At 42.7% G+C, this 25385-nt stretch overlaps 1 protein-coding gene across 8 annotated transcripts in view; it reads right to left on the bottom strand.

Moving 5' to 3' along the window:
- The window catches only part of SFMBT1 (Scm like with four mbt domains 1), a 112427-nt gene extending 90625 nt beyond the window's left edge, over window positions 1–21802 (bottom strand). For 2 of the 8 annotated variants that reach the window (XM_070455936.1, XM_070455933.1), the window contains exons 1-2: window positions 20917–20983; window positions 20052–20175 (exon numbers count right to left, since the gene is read on the bottom strand). The gene's annotated coding sequence lies outside the window, so the exon portion shown is untranslated. The other 6 variants (XM_070455934.1, XM_020874260.2, XM_020874255.2 and 3 more) reach the window with 6 other exon arrangements.
- Between the last annotated feature and the right edge of the window lie 3583 nt (window positions 21803–25385).

Below are 25385 nucleotides of genomic sequence, written 5' to 3'. Positions count from 1 at the left end.
TGGCGGAGATGCTGATGTGAAGGCCTCATTTATCAAGTGGCACAAAGAACAGAAAAATGTAAGCTGTTTTGGTGGTAGCTAACTGTTTTGCTGTAGAAATATGATGGTCTATGGGAAAACAAAAATAATAGAAATTTATTTCTAGTTTGTTTGAATTGAAGAAAATAATTGTATTAGGAAAGTAAGGGACTGGAGCTAGTCACATTTTAAGACTGATTATATCCTTACAAGTGAATCTATGAACATAAGACAGATCCAAACCAGCACATGAAAGACTCATTTAGTTTTTAAGTAGCACAGGATCATCTTTTAAGAAAAATAATTGGCATTACAGAAATCCAAAATAACCTGATGAATGAAATAAGCTAGCATTTGAACATAAATTACTTAATTCCTCAAAAGCATGATAAATTATTTCCTGAAGATAACTTTTAACATTAAAAGCCCTGAGAATTTCAGGTTTTAACAAAAAAAAAGAATGTGAATTTCATAAATAAATAAATTACAGAATTCCAAATCTGTAAATGTAATCACTGCACCAGATTTCATTTTGTCTTTCGTTTTGAGGGGGTAACTGGAATAGTAGTTTGTGATCTATCAGTGACAGACCTCACATCCAAGGAACAGACGTTCAACCTAATCCCTCGGCCAACTTTACCTGGGGCCCAGAGAAGCAGAGGACTGGGCAAGGCGAGCAGAAGTCCCACTAATTCCTACCATTTCCACTGTGATCTCCCTTCACATCTTGAGAGATTTAAATGCTGCCATTTGTAATCAAAAATAAGCTTATCAGTAACAGATGCAAGTCATAAATATTAACGAGCATCGAACATGATTATAGTTTGAAATAAAGTACATTTAGACCTTGGTACCCTTGCTCATTAGGCAGAAGAGCAACAAGATGCTGGCAATGTGTCCTGGGGCGGGTGGGGGAGGCGAGAAGGATCTGACAGCCAAGGGGGGAGCACTCAGGTCAGAGGCACCATGGACACAAGCCTGTCACCGCCTGGAATCCTAAGTGACAACAGTGCTCCGAGGAAGAACTATGATCAGAATAAGAGAGGCCACTGTGATCTTCTAGGGGACAGAGATCTAATCTGGGACACAACTGGGCCTAAACACAGATTTACTGAACTCACGGAAATGAGCACTTAATCACACTAAGAGATCACGGCCACAGTGAAGACATGCTTCCTGTCGTGTTCCATTTCGAGAGGCTGAGTTCAGTTTTGTGGTTCAACACATGGATGTGACTAGGCTAAGCTGGAATTTAATTCTTAACTTTCTAATCTTTCACTCATGATCTCAGATCTTACCCCGTGTAATTAACTTAGTCTGTCCTACATCTAAGGGTATCTCCACACATGAATTAAATAAACACCCCCTGTGCTGGATAGCTTGTTGGTACTTAACACATGAGTGGGTGAGTGTGTCAGTCCCACACTTATCCTTGCAGACTCTCCTTGAATCACAGGCATGAATTTACACAGCCACCCCCCTTAACAGTTGCGCTCTCACTCCGCTCTGACAGAAGCCCTGGCAGGTGGACAGGTTTCTGCTCAGCTGTTAGCGAACTCCAGCAGCACAACTGGGAAAAGGTGGTGCGTGGATTCTGTGTAATAGCACCTTCCCCTTTGCTCCTCCGGCTATTCCTTTTGTATCCAATTCAGATACAGAATTGGAATTCAGAATCCAATTCAGAATTATATCCCCACCTTTTTTTAAATGAAGTATAGCTGATTTGTGCACAATGTTGTGCCAATCTGTGCAGTATAACAAAATGACTGTTATACACATAGAATCATAGCCCTCTTTTGACTGAAGATTTAGGAGAGGTTTCTTGATGAGACATTGTCTGACAGCCTACCACATTCAGAATTTACATAATTCACAAACCAGGGCAGGAAGCTATGGTATGAAACATTCATCCATCCATCCAGTCAACAACTTCTTACTGAGCACCTACTACAGATAAGACCCAGTTTGAGGTGCTGGAGATATAACAGACAAAAATCCCTGTCCTCAAAGAGCTAGCATTCAAGTGAAGGAAAGAGATAATACACAGGCTGGAGAAGTAAAATACACAGTGTTAGATAATAAATGCAAAGGAGAAAAAAAATAAGCAGAGGCAGGGATATGAAATGGTGGAGGAGGGGTGAAATTTTCTTTTTTTCATTGAGGTATACTTGATTTACAATGTCAGGTAATTCATTTTAGATGTACAACACAGTGATTCACAATTTTTAAAGGTATAGTTAAAATAATATATAGTTGGTATATATTATTGTTAGTTTATAGTTAGTATAATATTGGCTATATTCCCTGTGCTGGGCAATATACCCTCACAGCTTATTTTATGCATAATAGTTTGTGCCTCTTAATTTGTACCTACCACTACAGAGGTAGGTTCACTACCTCTTATTTTTTACCTACCTCTATCTTGCCCTACTCCATACTGGTAATCACTAGTTTTCTATATCTGCGAGTCTATTTCTGTTTTGTTATATTCACTAGTCTGTTTTATTTTTTAGATTCTGCATATAAGCAATACCATACAGTATTTGTCTTTCTCTGATGGACTTATTTCATTGGGCATAACAGGAGGGCTGAAATCAATCACACAGGTCACTGAGCTTATTTTGGGGGAAAGATCCCAAGAAAGTGAGAGACCTAGTTATGCACATATCTGTACAAAGGCATTCCAGGCAGGAACACATGCAACACATGCAAAGGCCCTCAGGAAGGAGTCCCCTGGGCTTGTTGGACAACAGATAATGGGGAGGAATTCTTAAAAAGTGGGAAGGCTAGGCCATGGGAGCCTTGTGGGATAGGACGAAGACTTGAGTGAAAGCAGGAAATTCTGCGCAGAGTGACATCATCTGATTTACCTGTTAAGAGAATCTCACTATATCATGGGCAGCCTGGAGCAGGCAAGGGCAGAAGGAGGGGAATCAGTTAGGAGGCCACTGTAATAATCCAAATGAGACCAGATGACAGGTAAGACCAAAGAAATGACAGTAAGGATACTGAGCAAATTCTGAATGTATCTTTAACTCCTATCTGATTCTTAAAAAGTCAACAACAACAACAAAAAGGAATACCAAAAAAAAAAGCCAGGGGCTGGTCCCTGAATCTTGCTGAAATCCACATCAATAGAAACTCCTACCAACTGAGAATATAATTAGCTGAAGAAAATATAATAATTGCAAATTAACATTCAGCAATAGTCAATAAAAGGAAAAACTAATGTATAAGATGCCAGGGTTATAAAAATTTTAATATTATCAAAACAGCAAGTGACTCACATATAAGAATTCAGCATAATAACCTCCCTCAGCAATTAAAGAGCAAATCAGGGGCACTCAACAAATAACAAAGTAAAAAGTTTGGGGCCCACTGAGGATATACTGTCATTCTTGCCAAGCTGCCTGCTTACGGACACAAGTTAACAGTTTCCCCTCCCTTCCCATATCCTGACTGCTGCTCACTGCAGTTCCAGGCAGGTCCCAAAGAGCCTGCCTACAGCTTAAGATTCGACAGATCACTGGAGCTAGTTCTTTGCTTCTTCTGCTGTTCTCAAAGAAGGAAAGTTGGTGGGACCTTCACCAAAGTTAAACAGCTTTAGGAGGAAGTAGCACTAAAAGATTAAGGCTTAGAAAGGGATTTGAAAAGGAAAGTCCAAAGTTCTTTTCTTATTTTACACTGGGCCTTTTCTCCATTAAAAACAGAAATATTTTAAGCCCGAGAAAGTCTTACACTAACAATAACGATATATGAGTAAGTATTCAAAGATCACTCACTCTCTGACCTTTACTCCCACAAACATTATTCCACAAAACTATTCAAAATAACACCCTACAAAAACGTTAGACCCTTCACCCACCCCTGTCAAAGTATCTTCCACAGGAGGCGTTCTGTACCTCTCCAACAGCATTTAAACACTAGCTATTTGTGTGGCATCATCTCATGGCACTATAAGCTCCTCAAGGGCAGGGAATTCCCTCATCTTTGCATTCCCTAAACTCCTGGCATCACTGCTTTATACAGTCTGCTGAATAAATTTATATGTCAACAGATCATGATACCTCCAATTCACTAGAAAGGAAAACACCAGAACTTTCTACCGCAGCAGAATGTTCCTGCCTCCAGGGAGGGGCAATGCCATTCTCATTAAGGGAAGGAAATTCAGTGCCCACCGTCTGCCTCACGGCCAGCACCTCTGACAGTCCTGGTGTGCACAAGGGCCAACCCCGAGTGCCTTTTTCACCTGAGAGGGCGTAAAAGCAGAACTCCTGTGTGAATCTGTTAGGCATTATCTACAGGCAATTTGCTTGCTCTACAATCCTCTTCAAATCCTCTGACGTTAAAATAAGCCTTCGAACCATTTTCTTACACCTGTTCTTTAAACATTAAGCGGTGCAACTTGCCAGGCTTCCCTGTTGTTCACAATGCTATTCATAAAACAAAGAACTTGACTAATCCTAATTGCCAATTTCTACACTTCTCAGATCACTTTCTGAAGGGGCCTTATCAATGCACAAAAACTTGCTTTCTGCCACTGTTTCTTTGCCACAACCCCAAGTCTACAAGTTGCATCCTTTTGTCTGCCTTCATGAGTCAAAACTACTCACTAGAACACAAAATAAATGGCAGAAAGAATGCCACAGCAAAGCAAACACACTTGACTCTGGAAAGCCCAGTAGTGAACTTAGCAGCTACAAGTCCCTGCAGGGAAGGGCAGCAGCGCCCGCGGACCAGCAGCGCCCATCCACCCGCCACAGGCTGGGTGTGCAGGCCCTCTGTGCAAGCAGAGACAGTCCCGGGTTAGGATATATTACAGTCAATTGTTACCCATCTCTTTTTTTGTTGTTTTATTTACTTTTTAACTTAAGGATAATTGTTTTACAGAATTTTGTTGTTTTCTGCCGAACATCAACATGAATCAGCCATAGGTATACATGTGTCCCCTCCTTCTTGCACCTCCCTCCTATCACCCTGTTACATTGAGGACAATGCTTTTAGAGGCAGTGGCAGTGCGCAGAGGAGATACTCATGGCAGTACGAATGTGTGCTCCAAGGGAATGCTCCGAAGTTCTTCAGCAAAGGGATGAAAACTAAAAACTCAGATTACTGAAATATCATAACCACTCTAAGATTCAGCTACATAATGCCTCAAGATTCCAAACTCAGTTTCTTCAGAAGTTACTATACTGGAACCAGAGCATTCTGTTTAAAATTTCTTATCAAGTAGCTCAGATAAAAAGCAAATTCAAGAAAAAATTTTAGCTGTCCTACTGCCAATGAACAAAAGAATACAAAAAAAATTTCCAGGAACTTCCCTTGTGACCCAGCAGTTAAGAATCGGCCTTGCAATGCACGGGATATGGGTTTGGTCAGGCAACTAAGATCTCCCATGCAGAGCAGCTAAACCCAAGAGCTGCAACTAAGACCAACACACTTAAGAAAATTAGAAAAGGTGTTTTTAAAAAAATTTCCAGAAAGTAAAACAACTTGTTAGTTGGTCCATCCATGCTGCTGTGGTTTTCTCAAAACTAAATGACAAACATAATCTGATAACAAGCAGCACACACACAGGTCTTGGGCTTCAAAGGTATGATTAAGACCTTACAGTCTGTGGACATCTTCAGACACATCGGTCTCCCAAGACTCGGCTGGGAATTCTGTCCCCTCCACCCCTTCTATGCCACCAAAGGGGAAGGGGTGGCGAGGACTTCACATCCAGCTCCCCTTACTCTGCCACACCCAGTGCTGGCCACCAGTGTTTATACAAATACTCGAAATCAGGGGGAAAAATGCTTTCAGTATTAGAAAGCTGTTTTAATCCAAGCAAATTCAGTTATCATTAGTGCACAACACTGTTTATAGCATAAAACACTGGAAATAACCCAAAAGTATACAAGTAGAGTACTGACTGAATAAATTACAGTGCATCTATATAAATACATTACTAGGCAATCACTAAAAGAACAAGGCAGACTGCTGTGTATTTCGATATATCCAAGATATTTTAAATGAAAAGAGCACTGTCAATTGATTTTTTTAAGTGGGTGGGGAAATATGTATCTTTATACAAATAGAATTTTTCTGGCAGAAAACAAAAAAAAAATAGGAATGACAGTGACCTATAGAAGGGACCAAGGGGTCTTCCCTGGTGATCAAGAGGTTAGCATTTCGGACTTCCACTTCATGGAGCACAGGTTTGATCCCTGGTTGGGAAACTAAGATCCCACATGCCATGCGGCACAGCCAAAAAAACCCAAAAGATTAAGTATTGATACTTAAGTTTATCATTTGATAAAAATAGAGCAATGCAATGCAAGAAAAAGTGATGCCTATTAAAAGCAATCTCATTTTTCCTCAGCTCAGTTCAGTTCAGTCGCTCACTCGTGTCTGACTCTTTGCGGCCCCATGAATCACAGCACGCCAGGCCTCCCTGTCCATCACCAGCTCCCAGAGTTTACTCAAACTCATGCCCGTCGAGTCGGTGATGCCATCCAGCCATCTCATCCTCTGTCATCCCCTTCTCCTCCTGCCAATCCTTCCCAGCATCAGGGTCTTTTCCAATGAGTCAACTCTTAGCACGAGGTGGCCAAAGTACTGGAGTTTCAGCTTCAGCATCAGTCGTTTCAATGAACACCCAGGACTGATCATCTTTAGGATGGACTGGTTGGATCTCCTTGCAGTCCAAGGGACTCTCAAGAGTCTTCTCCAACACCACAGTTCAAAAGCATCCATTTTTCGGTGCAATTATTTGTGACAAAATTTGAGTTCAGTAAAATGTGTTGGTGGAAGAGTGGTATAGGAAAAGGTCTATTCTACCCACAGTAACTTTCAACTGTTTGCCACCATGCTGAAAAAATGTGTATGTTCTCCTCAAACCAAGATGGAAAAATCCCCTACATGTTTGGCTCCACAGTAATCAAAGTTTAAATGATTCAAATATACTAAAAAATCTGCAACTAAAGTTCTATTACACTTTATATGTTAGTATCACATACTAATTATGAGTAACCAGTTTTACAAAATATCTTTTTGCTTCTAAACTAACAAAGAACTCAGGATTTCCTGAGAGTCCAAATTTGCTAAACTCTCTCCAAAAATCAATTAAGTAAAAAACTAGAATACTAACTCATTTTTCGTTTGTGCATGGAAGCAGGACAAAATCTATCAAAATATATCAAACAAAATATATTAAACAACAACAAAGAAACTTTGATTTAAAAATTTGTTTTTAAAAAATTTTTAATTAAAAACTAGAGGGCTTCTTTTCCCCCATAGCTTCAAAATTTCCAAAACTCTTCCATTTCCAAACAGGACTGAGGAGAGGGTGGGAGGGATTACCAGGCAAAGTCCAAGTGTGGTCAACCCCATCTCCCTTCTGTGGATGCCTCCCGTTCCCATCCAGATACACCATCGCCTGCAACCCCATCTCCCTTCTGTGGATGCCTCCCCCGTTCCCATCCAGATACACCATCATCTGCAACCCCATCTCCCTTCTGTGGATGCCTCCCCTGTTTTCAGGGACCCCCATTCCCATCCAGATACACCATCGTCTGCAACCCCATTTCCCTTCTGTGGATGCCTCCCCCGTTCCCATCCAGATACACCATCGTCTGCAACCCCATCTGCCTTCTGTGGATGCCTCCCCCGTTCCCATCCAGATACACCATCATCTGCACTCCCACCACAGTAAGAGCATCGATTCAATTAACAATGGTAGAAGGACAGCGGATTCACTGGACTTTATTCTGCAGATCAACCTGGGCCTCATACAACTGCAAATAACAGGTTCTCATGAGGAACATGAGGGCAAAGGAAGTAGCACTGCCCCGTCCCAAGTCCATAAAGAACCAGGCTAGTGACGGCCTCTCTGGAAATACTTTCGAGAGAAGAAAAGCCAATGACTGGAGCTAATGCCCTTCAATTTGATTTTTACTAATAGAAATGCATTTGTAAGGGCTGTCCTGGTGGCTAAGTGGTTGACAACCCACCTGCCAAAGCAGGAGACATAAGAGATGCGGGTTTGATCCATGTGTCAGGGAAGATCTCCTGGAGAAGGGCATGGAACCCACTCCAGTATTCTTTCAGGAGAATCCCATGGACAGAGGAGTCTGGCAGGCTACAAGCCATAGGGTTGCAAAGAGTCAGACACGACTGAAGCAACTGAGCATACACACAGGCACACCACGGAACCTGATCTCTGCAAAAAGAGAAGCCACCGGGATAAGAAGTCCACGTAAAACAACAACCGAGTGGCCCCTGCTCATCACAACTAAAGAAAAGTCCGAGCAGCAATGAAGACCCAGTATAGTCAAAAATAATAAACAAAATTATTTTTTAAGAAAAGGAATGCATTTAGTGAAGATCTAAAGATGAGCAATTATCCTCAAAAAAGTGAAGTTATAAGTTAATGTGATTAAAAAAAAAATGAAGTTGAAGAAAGGAATTTTGCTCACCTAGAACAATAAACAGGCACTCCAGGCAGCAAAATATGACAAAATATTGGCTTCTCATAAAAAAATTCAGAACAGGCAGAACTAAACCATAACACTGCCCCCAAATCTCTGAAGTTTAAAAAAAACTTCTCTTAGATCATTTACAAGCTGGTTGTTTATTCACACCTCCACTCAACACACATATATTTGCTATGCACCATTCTTAGTACAGGGATGCATGCTTATTAAGAGGAACTGGTTCCTATCTTTACAGAGCTTCCAACAGTAAACAGAAGAACAGTGCATGAGTGCCCTGTTTGGTTTTCCCACAAGGAACAATAAGGAGAAACAGTCCTGGAGTGGGTTTTAATGTTCTCTACCTTGTGACTTTAAAGCAGTCAATGATAAATTAAGTTTTTTAATTTAAGTATTAATATGAACTGAAAGTAAGATAATTTCATTAAGAGATAAGTGCCGTGAAGAAAGCAAACAGTAAAGAGACAGGAAAGCCAGGGGAGTGGAGGTAAGGATGTTCAGGGAAGGTTTCATGACCGAGCTCAACCCTCTGATGAAAAGGAGCTAAACGTAACAAACTTTGCTGTACTTGGAGGGACGGAAAAGATGCCGCGGATCGTGGGAAAGCAGGCAGCAAAGTGGCAGAGGTGGGCAGGGAACAAACTGCAAAGGGTATTACAGACCACAAACGGAGTTTGGATTTTATTGTAATTGCTATGGAAAGCCAATGGCAGGCTCTAAACCAAGGAGTCACTAGATCAGATGTGATTAAACATCATAGCTTTTGTTTAGAATATAATGCATTTTGGAGTAGAAACAAAGCTACAAATGGTGGTGCTACAGTTTTGCCTCTGTGTTTTTCCTCAGCTATAATTTATCTATTGTCTACTCTGTTATGTTGTATCCAAGGTATCAATGAGGGATAACAAGGTCTCTCCCAGTCAGCTCTCAATCTTGTACAGACACTGAACAAGTAATTACATTTATAACATTCACAAGAGGAGAATATGCAGAAGGCTGAATGCCCAGGGCAAAGGGTAGTTAACCTGGCTTGGAGGCATCCAGGAAGGAAAACTCCACAGGAAACCTGAGTCTTACAGGACAAACAAGAAATCTCCTTAGCATAGTCCCCTAAACACAACACCCAAACCACTGCTGGAACATGAGAAAATTTAGGGGCTGCTGAAGACTTTCTTTTAAAGAATTTATGTAGCATCATTAAGGTGGAATGGGGGAAAAAAAGTTAACATATAAAATATGCAACTGCAACTTCACAGGTATTGCTTAAACAGGATTTGTCAGGAACTTCAAAGGTACAAACTTCTAGTTGTAAATCATGGAGATGTGATGTATAGCACAATGACTATAGTTAATAATGTCATATTGCACATTTGAAAGTATCCAAAAGTCATCAGAGTGTATCTAAAAGTCATAAGAAAAAAATTTTGTAACTAGATATGGTAACAGATGTTAACTAGACATATTGTGATCATTTTACAATATATACAACTATCAAATCATCAGTTGTATACTTGAAACTAATGTAATACTGTATATATCAATTATACCTCAATTTAAAAAATTATTTAAAAAACCCTTCACTAGCATTTGGTTTTCCCACAACATTGAAAACACAGTAGTCTAAATGTCACTTCAACAAGTGGGTCTGTGTTCTCCGTGTGTGTGTGTGTGTGTGTGTGTGTGTGTGTGTGTGTACGCACGTGCGCGGAGGTTTATGCATGTGTGTTACCCACTGTGCACTGGGATTAAAATCTTTTCTTGCAGCTTTTGAAGCCATTTTTATACTTAAAACCAAGACAAGCTTTTATCAAAATTTTCACACACAGAGATTCTGAAAAAATTCCAAATTCTCTCCACTTAGACTTGAAAGTTATTAAAATTCCCCTGATTTGCTGTACTTTTCCATATATATATGTGCATTGGTATGTGCATATATATATTTCCATATATGTGTGCATGATGTATTATACACATACATACTTTATGAGCCATTTAAAAGTGTTCAAACATCATGATACCTCACCTTTAACTCTTCAGTTTGATTCTCCCAAGAAAAAGGACATTCTCATATATAGTCACAATGTCATTATAATACCTAAAAAAAAAAATCCTTAGTATCACCTATTACGAAGTACATAAAAATTTTAAGTACAAAAGGTTTAGTTGAGAACCACGGGAGATCCCTGGTGGCCTAGTAATTACGGTTTTGGGTTTTCACTGCCAGAATCCAGGGTCAATTCCTGGTCGGGAAACTGAGATCCCATAAGCTCCGTGGTGCAGCCAAAAAGAAGAGAGACAGAGAGGGAAACTTACTGAAGGAATATTATTAATTTATTATTACTTGTATTTCATTATTTTTATTTTTTAAATGCAATCATGCTTTGTAAAATTTCAGTAAAAAGTCCAAATTTAAAGTAAAATTTTAAAATATGAAAAGAATAATGACAGCAGTCAAATAGGGCCAGAAGTATGCGGGTGGTATATGCCAGACTGACATCTGGGGAGGTGAATGTCAGTGGAGGGCACACTGGACGTGCAGAGGAGAGATGCGGGGAGGACCAGGTCTGGCCAAGGCTGGAGGGAGGGCACACGTGAGAGCGGGCTGAGCGGGGCAGGTGACCGGACCAGCTCCAGGATTCTGCATACATTCCTGAGGAGCCTGGACTTTACCACGCTGGCAGCGCTAAGTTTTTTATGATAAAATCAACTTTGTTTAGAAAGAGCTATCTGTCCACAGTGTATCAGATGGATCACAGAAGAGTGGGGTGGAGGGGATGGACAACCATTTGGAGGCAACAGAACACATTTTTAACTGCCACTGTTTAACATTTTAGTTATATAGGTTGAACAAACCTGCTATACTAGCTAATGAACAAAACAAAAACAGTAAAACTAAACTAAGTTTACTTGAATGTTCATGTTGTAGAAGAGCAGCTTCAGAGAAAGATAAGAGTCAATAAAGACTTCTGTTGAAATGGAAAGGAACCCTTGGGCACTTTTGAAGTTTTCAGCATTTAAAGGAGTTGGCTCTTTTTACCACCTAGTTTCACTTTCCAAAGTGGCATTGCTTTTCCTCGGCAAGTTTCATCACAGCATTAATTTTATACTTACCAGTCACAAGATAAAACCAATGAGAAAGAGGCAGGGTATAGAAAAGATCAAGCAGTTTTCGGACAAGCAGGGTACCCTCAGGCAGTACAGAGCAACTAACTGCAGGGAGTTCCACTTACAGAGGCTGAGGACCAGACACCGGCTCTGCCTGGGAGAAGGAAGAGGGCGGCACGGGGTAAGTGGCAGGACAGGATGCTGGCCCTTCATTCCCCTTTCACCAGAACTCCAGTCTTTCTTATTTTACATATTAAGCCTCCTGGAAAGATTTCATTAAACAAAGGGCCCCATAGCTTCTAAAAATGTTTGAAAACCAAGAAGTCAGAACAGCATGTTCTTAAGTCAAGGGTTGGTAATTTTCAAGAATAAGGCTCAGTTCCACAGGAAAGCTGTTGGGAGAAAAAAGCTGTCAGGAGAAAAATGGGATACCATCACCAAGAAAGAAGGTAAAAAAAAGACCTAGGCAGACAAGTCGGCTAGAGAAGTAGCTTTAAGGCAGACTAAGGAATTGTTGGGACCTGTAGATTAAAGAGCCAGCAGAACTCCAAACTGGAGAGGCCCAGAAAGAGAGGATATATGGACCTGAAGCTCAGTAGAAAGGTTTAGGGGGGCACACAGGCTAGACGAAGTCTAAAGGTGGGAGGATCCACCAAGGGAGGTGCAAACAGAGGAACAACTGAGGATCTGCAAAGGTCACACAAGGCAAAAAGAAAAGGTTCTGCCTCAAGTTAATACTGTGTGGAACCAGCCGCAAATAGGGCCCCTTCAGGAGACCCTGAATTCCGGGCAGTGTGTCCACTTCAAAGGGGGCACAGGCTGGACTGGCGGGGGCGGTGCTCGCCAGAGCAGAAGCTGCAGAAGGGCAAAGGAACCAGTGTAGAGGGTACTGGCCAGGAAGCAAACAAAAGACTGGACAATGGGTCCAGGCCCAAAGGGGCTGGAACTCTGAGAGAGGAAAAGGAGGGCACAGTAAGGTCAAAGATGAGACAGGGATAGTAGGGAAGCCTCTCAAAGAGCTTGTGGAAAAAGAATACCACGACGGAACCTGAGATTTCAGTAGTATAGCTGCTTTCGAAAGAGCTCCTCTCAAAGTTAATAGGAAGCCAAAATCAGGGTAAAGGTCAAGGGGTGGGCGGGGAGGAGACTGTTTTCAGAACCCTGTTGTGCCTTAAAGCCCTGGATCAGGCTGCAAAAGTCCTGGAGCCCTCAAGCATTCACTGCAAGAAGGGAGAGCCAGCCTAGAAGGCAAGGCCAGCAGAGCCCCCCAGCTCTCTGCGTCCCCTGTCACAGCTACTACTGGCAACAGAGTCATTTAAAGTTTCTCTCAGTTCACCCAGGAACCCTTAAGGAAAACCAGATGCAGGTAATGCTGAAGACCAGATTCTGTTCCCCAGTCTGCATGTGGCATTACTTGTATTAACAATAACAAAAACTTCTGTACATTTCAAATGCAAATACGAACACGATTGAGGATTAAAATCAACTTCAAAATGGAAACAAAATGCAAGTGATGAACATCAACCCTACATTAAGAAATGCTTGGGCTTCCCTGGTGGCTCAGTGGTAAAGAATTCACCTGCCACTGCAGGAGACACGTGTTCGATCCCTGATCCGGGAACATCCCAAATGCCGCACAGCAATTAAGCCCACGTGCCGCAACTACTGAAGCCCAATATCCCAGAGCCCACACACCGCAACTTGAGAAGAGCCTGCACAGCAACAAAGGCCCAGCACAGCCAAAAATAAAGAAGCTCCTGGTGGGTCAGACAGTAAAGAATTTGCCTATAATGCACAAGACCTGGATTCAATCCCTGGGACAGCAAGGAGAACGAACCAGTCAATCCTAAAAGAAATCAACCCTGAATATTCATTGGAAGGACTGATGCTGAAGCTCCAATACTTTGGTCACCTGATGCCAAAAGCCAACTCATTGGAAAAGACCCTGATGCTGGGAAAGATTGAGGGCAGGAGAAGGGAGCAACAGAAGATGAGATGGTTGGATGGCATCATCAACTCAATGGACATGAGTCTGAGCAAACTCCAGGAAATAATGAAGGACAAGGAAGCCTAGGGTCTGTAGTCCATGGGGTCACAAAGAGTCAGACACGGCTGAGCAACTGAACAACAACTACATTAAGAGGTCAAGGGGTTCCACTATCATAAATGACCATGTTGTTGTTGCTGTTTTCATTGCTAAATTGTGCCTGACTCTTGCAACCGCATGGACCGTAGCCCACCAGTTTCCTCTATGCATGGGATTTCCCAGGCAAGAATACTAGAATGGGGTTGCCATTTTCTTCTCCAGGGAATCTTCAAACCCAGGGATCAAACCTGTGTCTCCTGTACTGGCAGGCTTCACTGAGCTATCAGGAAAGTCCATAAATGATAACAACAAAATACCCAAAGTTTTTCATATTTCTAGGTTTAGCTACTAGATCACCTACTCCTGCCCATTTTGCTCAATAATAAAAACAAAAAGTAATCAAAAGGAAACTACCTTCCTGGAAAGAACAGGTACCTATTATTTTTTTTTTAAAGAAAATTATGTCTCTTCTAACAGTGGAACTCTAGAAAACAACTAACCACTCTGATTTTCTTAAGAACTGAGCAGTTATTTAAAGCACCAAAAAGAAAAAAAACAAAAACACATCAGACTTCATAACCTCACTGTCACAAAAATAGTCAATAGCACTCCTTGTCAAAGAGGAAGCTGGGGAGGAGGGGTGATGAAAAGATGCTCTAGTGTCCCCCCACCACCCTGGAACAAACAGTATTCAGGAAAGTCACCCCATATTTACTAATACAGGAATCAAAATAACAGTAAAGACGTACAGCACAAGGAACTATATTCAGTATCTTATAATAACCTATGATGGAAAAGAACCTGAAACTGAATACATACATACACACATATAACTGAATCACTGTGCTGTACACCAGAAACTAACACAACAAATCAACTACACATCAATTAAAAATGGTAACAACACTAAAGAAAACAATAATTTTTTTTAATTTATTTTAATTGGAGGCTAATTACTCTATAATATCATGTGGTTTTTGCCATACATTGATATAAATCAGCCACAGGTGTACATGTGTGTTAAAAAACACTTACACATGTTGGTTGTTATTTAGTTGCTCAGTTGTTTAGCTATTCTGAAAGGGCTAACTGCTCAACTCACACTCTCTGCCCAATTTGCTTTCTCTCTATGACTGGACATCTGTATTTCTCAAATCCAGAGGTACAGAAATACAATAAAGCTAAAACATAAAATACAGAGCATTAATTATGTGGTATCATTATTATGTAAATATTAAGCCTCTTTAAATACTCAATTAGTTTTCCATTAATACAGAAATGAGACTGAAATACAGTTAAAAAACCTCAACTAACCAGAACAGCAGGGGAATGAGTCACAGAATAATCATGCCTCTCAGATACTCAAAGGCTTATTTACAACTTTAGAAGGCATAAACTCTTTTGGTTAACTGTTCTGGACCAAATGCTTGACTCAGACCAACACTGTGAACATCAGTGATTACACAATAAGGTGGTATCCTAAGACCCACAAAGCTCTGTCCTCATCCAAATAAAATCCAAAACTGTAGCAACCTTTGCTTTACACTTTCCCTGTCTTCTATGCTTTCATCATATTCTGCTTTCATCCCTCTCTCGTTCCAATAACCATGTATGTCAGAACTATATCTAAGGAAAAGGTATCTGGTTCTCACATTTCTGCTGGCACTTACCCAAGTTCTTCCAAAGGAGGTAACAAACCCTCATATACAGTGTTCCAGGACCTATTTTACCTGCTGTGGAAATGTCTTTCCTCAAAAGGAAATTCTGATACACATGCTACAACACAGATGACCCTTGAGGACATTACCCTACAGTGAAATAAACCACTCACAAGAGGACAAATACTGTAAAATTCCACTTATATGAGATAGCCAGACGGTCAAATTCACAGAGGCAGAAGCAGAACGCTGGTCACCAGGGGCTGCAGGGAGGCAGGAATGGGGAGTTATTGTCAATAATACAGACTTTCAGTTTGGGAAGATGAAAAAGTTGCAGAAATGGACAGTGGTGATCACTGCACAACACTGTGAATGTTCTTAATGCCACTTAATTGTACCCGTTAAAATGGCAAATTTTATGTTGTGTATATTTTATCACAACTTACAAAATTAAATATTTTTAAATTAATGTAAGCTTGCTTCCTTATTAATTACTGTGTTCTAGAGATGATATATTCAGTGCATCTGCATTATCACTGATCACCCCAAGATTATTTTATAATGATATGAGTAAAAATAAGCCAAAGCGGCTTAAAATTATGATTCCAAAGTAACACATACTATGTTTAACACGGAAAATGCATGTTTTACAGGAACTGACCAACGAGAAAGAACACTAGTAAAAACTGAGAAAAAGCACTAGTCTGGGCACCAAATGAACATGAAATTAACATGGAAAATCAGTGATAATGCACAGGTGGCATTACCACGGAGCAAATATTACATAGCAGCCACCTCAAATAAAAACTATTCTGGAAAAATATTAATTTGGAATTCAAATCGAAGTACTTGCTGGTTAACACTTTAAACTGAATTTTTCAGCAGGAAAAATTCTTGAGGTATTTTAATGATTGCTAAATTTCTCAGTCCTCTCATGTTGTCATTCTAGAAACAATCATCCTGTACTTGTAACTGCCGATAAAACCACCCTCCATCTCTCGTCTAAGACTCTCTCCAAATGTCATCTCAGCCCAGAACTAATTTTCCCAGACCAAGCAGGTAACTATCAACTGCCCAATCCACCCCAAATCAGTCTAGTAATTAACCTTTCTCCAGATTAAGCAAAAAAGTCAGAAAGGAACCTGCATGCAGGTCATACACCATGTTAGAAATGCCACCATGCAGCAGTTATCCACAGTGCTTGGCTCTGAAGTTACTCAACCATCAAACCATTAAGTCAGCAGGGACCTAATACCTTTAGGATAATATACAGACAAGGTTTTATGTCCCTGAGCGATGATCTAAAGACAAAGAAAGGGACTTCCCTGGCAGTCCAGTGGCTAAGACTCCACTCCCAATGCAGGGGTCTCGGGTTCCATCTCTGGTCAGGGAACTAGATCCCACATGCCACAATTAAGAATATACATGCCCAAACTAAGACTCAGTGCAGCCAAATAAATAAAAATAAATATATCTATGTATATAAAATATTTTAAAAATACAAAGAGAGCTGAATAAATTTATAAACATCCTCTTAAGTAAAAGAGACTTGAAAATAATTAGAAATCTTTAGGTGCCTTTGAGCAACAGGCAAAGGTTTACAATCCAATGTGTTAAAACCTTTACAGTAAATTCATAATTTTTCTTTTAATAACCTGCCTTCTTATCCTCTCTCCCACCTCTCTAAAGCTTAAAAACGAACTTGTAACAACCTGACCACATCCTTTCTATTTTAAATATTTTCCAATGTTTAATTGTTTGCCAATTCCATTTGAAGAAGTATAGAGTCATACCAAAATCCCACTCCCTGAAGTCTAATGGCTCAAAATCTCCCAGGTAACCAAAATCCCCAGAGAGCTTCACCCAATGTAACAGCTATGTACAAAAGAAATATTTTTTTCAATTACAAAACATTTCAGTTAGAAAACAAAGTCTATTTACAGAAATAAAAGTACTCTCCCATAAGAAAGCCATACCATTTACTGATTACATGTTTCTTTCATTCTCACATAAATTATTCTGAAGCACTGGGTAACAGTCAAATAATTCCAGAAACAAAAGTTTTAAGAATTTATGAGAGAAAAGCTTCAATAAAAAGTACTTAGCATTTACAGTGTCTGCCTTATGTCTTCTGCTTTCTGGATGTATTCCTTTATTTAATGTGAACATGACACGAAGTCATAAAAAAAAGGCTGATGAAGTTTGGACAATTCAGCTTTTCTACAGACTTCACAGAGTCAAAAGACAGCAGCTTCTACATCATCATTCTATAGTAAAGACCAGTCTAGTTACCACTGTGAAAGCAAAAGTACCCTAGAGAAGGAGCAAGATTATAGGTAAGAAAAGCACTTTTAAAGAGAAAAATCAGAGTTTACAGGAAAATAAATAGCAAAGATGGAATTCACTTTAATACGTTTTCTCATTTTGCATCTCTCTAGTTACATCGCTCAAAAATTTAACAAATTTTAAGTTAAATATCTGATAGTGCAAAAGCTAAGAAATCTAAAGAGCCACTAAAAAAAGGAAGGGAGGGAGGAAGAAAGAAAGGAGAAAAAAGTATAGATCAATAATAACTAAGTGATAAATTACTTTCTTTGCTAATGATGCTATGAATCTTAGGGTAGCAAATTCAGCTTAGTTTTTGACCAACTGTCTGTAGTCACAGAAAAACAGAATTATTCAGCAGAATCATTTCACAAAATAAAATCTTTGAACTTTGTGGACTATGCCCTATGCATCCCTACCACAGGACTTAGTTCTCAACTTTCTATGGCCTTGCAGTAAAAAACACAGGCCTTCGTGAGAACTAACAGGAATTCAGTTACAACCTCTAACTCCTCTCCTTTAGCAACAGAAATAAGAAAGGGTACAAGAATATACTAAAAGGCATTTGGGAAGGATAAGTAAATTGCTCAAGTTCTTGCTTTAGTGGGAAACATAAAAAGCCCAACTTCCTAGGTCTAACACAAAAAGCAAAAACCAAACAAAAATTAAAAATCACCTGACATAATTTTTAGTTATCGTTTGTTTTTGCTTTCACTGCTAGAGTTTTAATGATCTGACAAACCAGGGGAATATCTTGCATATATAAATCAAGTTAATTGCTGTCATTTAAAAGGTTGTTAAAGCTTTATGCCCACATTCATTAATTCAATGAACTTAAAAAAAATCAATTTTCATTTAATTTTCTCAGCAAATTCTAGGCTTTAAGGAACTGATTCATCTACTGACACTTAAACCTGACTTGTGGGAAAAGTTCATGATTCATCCTTTAAACCTACTGTCTGCAAATATACCTGCATTCCAAAAAATGGGAAGTAGCAGATTGATACAGAGCCCATGTCCACAAGGACTCCCAGAACCACAGATCCAAATATGCACAGTATTGCCTCAACGAAGTGACCTTCTGACTAAGAGGTCTCCCAGGTCAGAAATTTTAGTCATTTTAAATAGCATAAAAATGCAAAAATTGTTATAAAAAGCATGAGGATCATGGAGAAAATGACCATGACCATAACTCCAGTTAACAGATGTGTTGTTCTTCAGTTTACTAATACTGCCCCCATTCACCCAGTTAAAAGGGTTGTGTTGTTAATAAAGCAAAACTCACCAGTGGTGACACAAGTCAGTACAGTGTCACCGTGGGGGAGGGAAGGTGTTAACTGAAAAGAAGAAATGTAGAAAGAGCCGTTGGGAAGCTGAAAATGCTCTGTATCTTGATCTGAGTGTAGCTACCAGTGCATATACATATGCAAAAGTCACTGAACTCTATGTACATAAATTAAGATCTTATTGTAAATTAGGCCTCAATAAATAAATAAATATATATACATAATTTCAAAACATATTAAAATGCATTTGTAACTATCTTTCCAGACAATGCTACATAAAATCATCCAAGATACAACTCTCAAGGTATTTTTTTCTAAATGTATTTTAATAAAGATGCAGGTTGTGAGTACTTCCTTGTAGAACCTTTCAAAGTACAAACCTAAATTTTTTAATCTTTCACTTTAGAAAGTCATCGAATTTCAGAACTGAAAGGACACACAATGATCATCTATTCATCCAATAATTTTGCAAAGAAAGAAAAACAAATCTGTAAAGAAACTTACCCAAGATAAGGCAGTAGTCAATGACAACAGTAGTAACAGAACTGTTTCCTGATCTGGGGCCACTCCCGCTTCCAAGCCGTTACTTTTCTAACATTGTAAACAAATCTGAACTCCAAATCTACCTGTGGCCTAGAAAGCTTCTACATACCTTAAAATACCAGGCCGACAGGCTCCAAAGTGTACTCAAAGAGTACACTCATCTTCCTTCCTCATCTCAAGACGGTCGACAAACGAACAAGTACGTTTTCAGGCATTTTACTTGCGATGCAATCAAGTGTGACATCTTAAAAATGTGGTTCCAGAGAAGAAGGCATTACAGGGATTGATAAAATCCATCTTATTACCTTTCCAATCTTTTTGATGGTTTCTTGGTTCTCAGGACTAAGTAGGCTCACGAAACCTCGCTCGGGGCAGCCCACCCGCACGGCTTTGAGAGACCCGCTGAGAATATCCCCCACTAAATAAAAAGCCTGTCCTTGGCAAGGGTGTCCTGCCTCACTGCTGGTGTATAACAAGAGGTGCAAGTGACCTGTCCTTTACGGCTCAGTTTTAGACCCCAGTGAGCAGCTGACATTTTGTGAAAAACTTAACATACATCCTTTCCGCGGGAATGTATCTCCGTTCTCACAAGGCGTTTCTGCTCCCCACAAAGCAGGCCTGCCTTCTCAGGACATTCGGCTCGCCTCTCCATAGTCTCCTTTTCAGGATCCAAAACGAGACTTTAAGAACAGAAATCGAAACGGTCACGGACCTCTGGAGCGGCAGGTCCGCCTGGGGTCGGGCAGCGGGTTCCCGGCGAGCCCACGGCCCGCTCGATCGGCGCTGGGGAGGCCCGGCGCACTCCGATACGCTGGTCCGAAGCAACCGGTTGTGGCGGCCGCTAGACGCTCAGCCATCGCGCCGCGGCCGCTTCGGCCCAGTGAAGTTCAGATCTCCGCGCGGGCGGCGCGCCCCCGGGTCCTGCTGCGGGTTCGCGCCCCGGGCCCGGAGCGAGCCCGGGGGGCGGGTCCGCGGGGGCTCGGCGGGAGGGAGCGCGGGACGCGCGGGGAGGGGCGCGCCAGGGGCCCAGCGCGCCGGGGAACTTGGGCGCCTGCGGTACTGCCGCCCGGCCACTTTCCTTTCACGCCCTGGGGTTGCCGCGCGCCACACGAGTCAGCCCAGGACTGCCGGCCGCCGCCGCCTCAGCGAGGCGCCCAGGCGCGCTCCTACCGCCCGGTCGGCCGGCGCGCGGGGCCGCGCTTCCCCCCCCCCCCCCCCCCGCCCCCGCCCCCAACGTGCCGCCGCCGCCCGTTGGCGCCTCAGCCCGCGCGCCCGCCGCCCTCCGGCTCCCGGTGGATTTTCGTTGGCAAAGTTGCACGGCCGCCTCGAGGGGGCCGCCGCGCGGTCCACCGCCCCGGCGCTGCCGCCGCCCCTTCAGGCCGCCGCGCGGGAAGGCCCAGCCGGCGGCCCCGCTTTTTTACCTGCCGGGAGTTTTCGCGCGCGCGCTCGCTCAATCGCTCGCTTTTCCCTTCTCGCGCTCGTTTTCTTTCTTTCTTTTCTTCTTTTCGTCCCCCCGCGCGGAAGCTTTTTCCGCTCGCGCCGCCCGCGCTCGCCCGCTCGCGCTCTCCTTCCTGCTGGGCTCCGCGGAGCGGGGCGGCCGGCAGCTCTCCCCGCCCCCCTCCACCCGCGCTCCGGCGGAGGCGGCGGCGGCGGCGCTCCGCGCTCCGACTCATTCCAATATGGCACGGGCGCAGGGCGCATGCGCCCGCGCCCCCCCCACCCCATTCCGCGCTCCTCCCGGCAGCCCGCGCCCCTCGCGCGGCGCGCGTGGCGCCCCCCTGCCGGGCCTCTCCGAGCAGGCTCGCTCATCTTCCGGCCCTGCTGGGTCAGTACGGGAGACGAGGCGGCCGCGGACGGGGGTCCTCGGGGACCCGCGCCGGCAGCCGCCCCGGCCCCTCGTGCCCCCAGCCCACAACTTAACAGCTGACACCTCGAGGCCGTGGCGCAGAGCTAACGGCTGCGCCTCCGGCCCCCGACGGCGTTGCAGCCTGACGCGGACTGGCCCCGACGGGAAGACGCGCCCCAGGGACCCAGCGCCCACCGTGTCCCTGCTCCGACCCACGAGAGAAGGGCCCCTGCGCCTCACCTCGGGTTGAGGACGGAGTCCAGGGAACTTGGTGGCGTCCTGGTGTCGTTTTTGGCGTCCGAGGTGAAGCGCGATGCTGTCGTCCGCATGTGACAGCCTCCGGCAAGATGGCATTAGCGGAGGAACTGACGGAGCGACAACTGGATGCTAGATCGGCGCGTGTTGCCGCGGGAGAGGGCTGCGTCCGTCCATCAGGCCCACGTCGAGGACCTGGGGCGCGTCCCTTCAGATCTGGAAAGCACCCAAGTGCCCCCTGTCTGCGAAGTCAGATCCTGGGCCCCCGGCGCACCGGGTGTCTCCGGGCTTCCGCAGGAGGCACCCTGTAAATCCTAGTTTTCCTGTCGCACGGGGCCCCAGCGAGGGGGCACAAGACGGCTGCCGAATTCCGGCGGGAGAGCAGGGGGACCCGGGCTGGGACCGAAGGTCGAAGGTGGCTACAAGCCGGCCCCAAAACCCGAGCTGCCCACAGGCGATTGTGTTCCCCGACCTCGCCCTTTCCCCCAGCGAGGGCAGGTGCCAGTGAGACACCAGGATTCCCACCTGCTTTGTAGAGTTCCCTGCAGAAGGGAGTCCTTGCACCACGGAAACCGTGGAGTGCCCGGATTCCCGGGCCGGGGGAGAAGGTCTCTGACAGAACTCTGATGATTCCTGTCTTTCAGGAAGGAAGAGGCGCCCCCACACCAAGAAGGAGGTCTGGGGTGCCAAATGCGGCTCAAGTCACTTCTCAATGAGCTCAGCCACTACGCTGGGAAATATTACCCTACTTCACAGACAGTGTTGCTCAAAGTCACGCTACTGGCTAGATTTGAATCTAGATTTTTTTTTTTTTTCTTAATGCCACTGAAGAGACAATATGACAACCAGGAAGAAACATGCAAAAAGAACGAAGTAGTATCCATAATACTACTACAAAATGCAACTTTTCAAACATGAAACCTTCCGCCTATATGCAAGTCTTTACATAGTTGCAACCACACATCCTCTTTTGTGTTTGCTACCATCACTAACATTTGTTTTGTTCACTTTTTTCATGTGTGCAATTGTCATCATTCATTCACTCTGTCTCCTAATATTGCCTATTTTGGTCCCTGATAATTGTTTGCTAATATATCTCTTAGTTCAGCACTTAGACAAACTCCTGGCAGTTGAATAACCATGTGGAAGGTTAAGGAACAGCAGGATGATCTTAGCCCACAGTGCCACAGAGCTTTCCAAACAGCAGCCCCACTCATTCTGCACCTGCCAGAAACAAGTGTAAAGAGTTCAATACACATTTCTAAGTATTGGATGCCATCTTTTCTCCTCCTTTATTTTAGTAGTGTCTACTGGTAGTTCGAGGTTACTTCAGTATTTCTTAGGTGACTTTAAAATGTTTTTCCATGCATTTACTACCTAAATTTCCCTTTCTGTAAATAATCTGTTCACACTCTTTTGGGGACTTGAACCTCTTCTAATTTTGAATAAGAATTTTTTATGTTGCAGATACTACTCCTCTGTCATCAGTGATCCAAATATTTCCCAGTCCATTATTCTTTTTTGTTTTATTCAATCTGCCATTCTGGTCGTTTTTGATTTTTTTTTTTAATTGCTTCAGTGCTGACAAAGCTTTTTTCCATCCATCTGATAGTCTGCATTCTGCTAGTTTTCTAAAATTTTATTTTTAATTCTTTGGTGGTTATCCATGGCAAGTTTATTTTACTGTGTGGGAGTAAAATATGGATTTTAAGTAACCACCGTCATCACCAGTTCTTAATGCAATCACCATTTACTAAATTCTTCCCTTATCCTTTGCTTAGTAAAATCTACTTTCATGCTAGGCTTTTGATTTTGGGTGGTCTATTTCTGAATTCTCCATTTCCTTTCACAGACTTTGGTTTAAGAAAATACCATGTGGAATTAAATACTGGTTCTTTAAAATAGATTCTCATATCTGGCAGGGCTAGAATCCCCCCTCATAGGGTCTTCTTTCATTCAGACTTATCACTTGTTAAACAGAATATAAGTCCATATACATTCTAGGATCATCATACAGGAGTTAAGAGTGCTCACTTTGGAGACAGGATCATCCAGCTTCAACACTCACCAGTCCTGTGACCTTGACAAGTTGCTTATGATTCCCAGGACTTAGGGTCTTGGTCTATAAAATGGGAATAAAAGTAACATCTGCCTCACAAGCTAAATGATGCCTGGCACATAGTATGTGTGTGTATATAACATATAATATGTATGTGTATATAACATATATTCATATATATACTCTGTATATATCAGCTGTTTGTTACTGATATTTCCAAAAAATTGAGATTTTGCATAGTGTTACATTAAACCTATGAATTCATTTAAACAGATCAAATATTCCAGAATATTTCATTTTCCCAACCAGGACATGTGCTATCTTTCCATTTATCCAAATATTTAAAAACTCAGACAGAAGTGAGGGTCCTCATTGATTCCAGCCTCTCTCTCTGCTGCTCACCTTCATGACCCCTGAGGAACAGGAAGAGCAGAGAGCCACAAGGAACAGCATTTAGGAGTCTGACTTGGGACTTCACTGGTGGTTCAGTAGTTAAAAGAGTCCATCTGCCAATGCAAGGAACATAAGTTCCATCCCTGGTCTAGGAAAAGCCCACATGCCACTGAGGCCCCACGCAACAACTACTGAGCCTTCCGCCACTAAAGTCCACAAACAGCGACAAAGACCCAGCGCAGCCAAAAATAAATAAATGAAATTTTAAAAAAGTCTGGCTTGTGCAGGGCCCTGTGTAGGTGTGGGCATGTGTGCACATATAGGAAAACTTTACTCCTTGCAACATCCCCCAGCATAGGTCATGGCATTCTCTTAAGGACAAAGAACAAACTGGGAGCTTCCAGATCACTCAGTGAGAGGCAGAACTAGAACACAAACTAGGTGGGCCAGCTCCTCAACCCGTCTGTCGCTTGGAAATTCGGATGGTAGTTAAAGAGGTAGTGCCAGAGGAGCATGGAGGAAATTGACTTCTGATCATGGCACACCACTACTCAAAAGCTTCCCAGGGCTTCCTATTGCACTTGGAAAAAGTCAAAAGACTTACTTTGACCTCTGAAACTGGCTCTGGTCACCCTACAAGCTCACCAGAACTACTCACCTGTCTTGCTTGCTGCAGTTCACCTGTACCTTTCCATCCCTAAAGTATGCCAAGGCACTTCCCACCTCAGGGCCCTTGCACACCCTGCTCCCACTGCCTGGGACACTCTCCATCCCACCTCATGCACAGCCCCTCACATGGTTGGCACTATCTCACTGTTCCAGTGTTTTTTAAGAAGGTGGTCTCCTTAGAGAAGTCTTCCTTGCCCACTTCACCTAAAAAGGTTCTCTCTCCCCACAACTGGGGGTCAAGTTCAGATTGAGTCATTGCTTATTTATGAGCTGTACTATTTTAAATTTTAATTGAGTTTTATTTATTCATTTTTAGCGATGCCATGTGACTTGCAGGATCCTAGTTCTCCAACCAGCAATTCATCTCAGGTCCCTAGCAGCGGAAGCATGGAGTCCTAACTACTGGACTGCCAGGGAAATTCCCCAATAATACGTCCTTTATGGGACCCTTCATCTCTCTGGGCCTCAATTTCCTCATCTCTATAAAAATGCAAATAAAGACACCTATCTTGCTGGCTTCTAAGAATCCAAGACCATAAGGTTCATAAATACTCTCTGCCAACTATAAGCACAACAGAATTTTGAAAAATAATTGTCATAGTCCAAAGCCACCTCTTCCAGGAGGCCTCCCAAGATCTCTCCACTTCCTTCTCTGTCTACCTAAGGCA

This window comes from Odocoileus virginianus, chromosome 26, assembly GCF_023699985.2.
Source record: "Odocoileus virginianus isolate 20LAN1187 ecotype Illinois chromosome 26, Ovbor_1.2, whole genome shotgun sequence".
In the NCBI taxonomy this organism is placed as follows: Eukaryota; Metazoa; Chordata; class Mammalia; order Artiodactyla; family Cervidae; genus Odocoileus; species Odocoileus virginianus.
The sequence above is the reverse complement of the archived record's forward strand: the minus strand, read 5'-3'. Positions and strand labels throughout refer to the sequence as shown.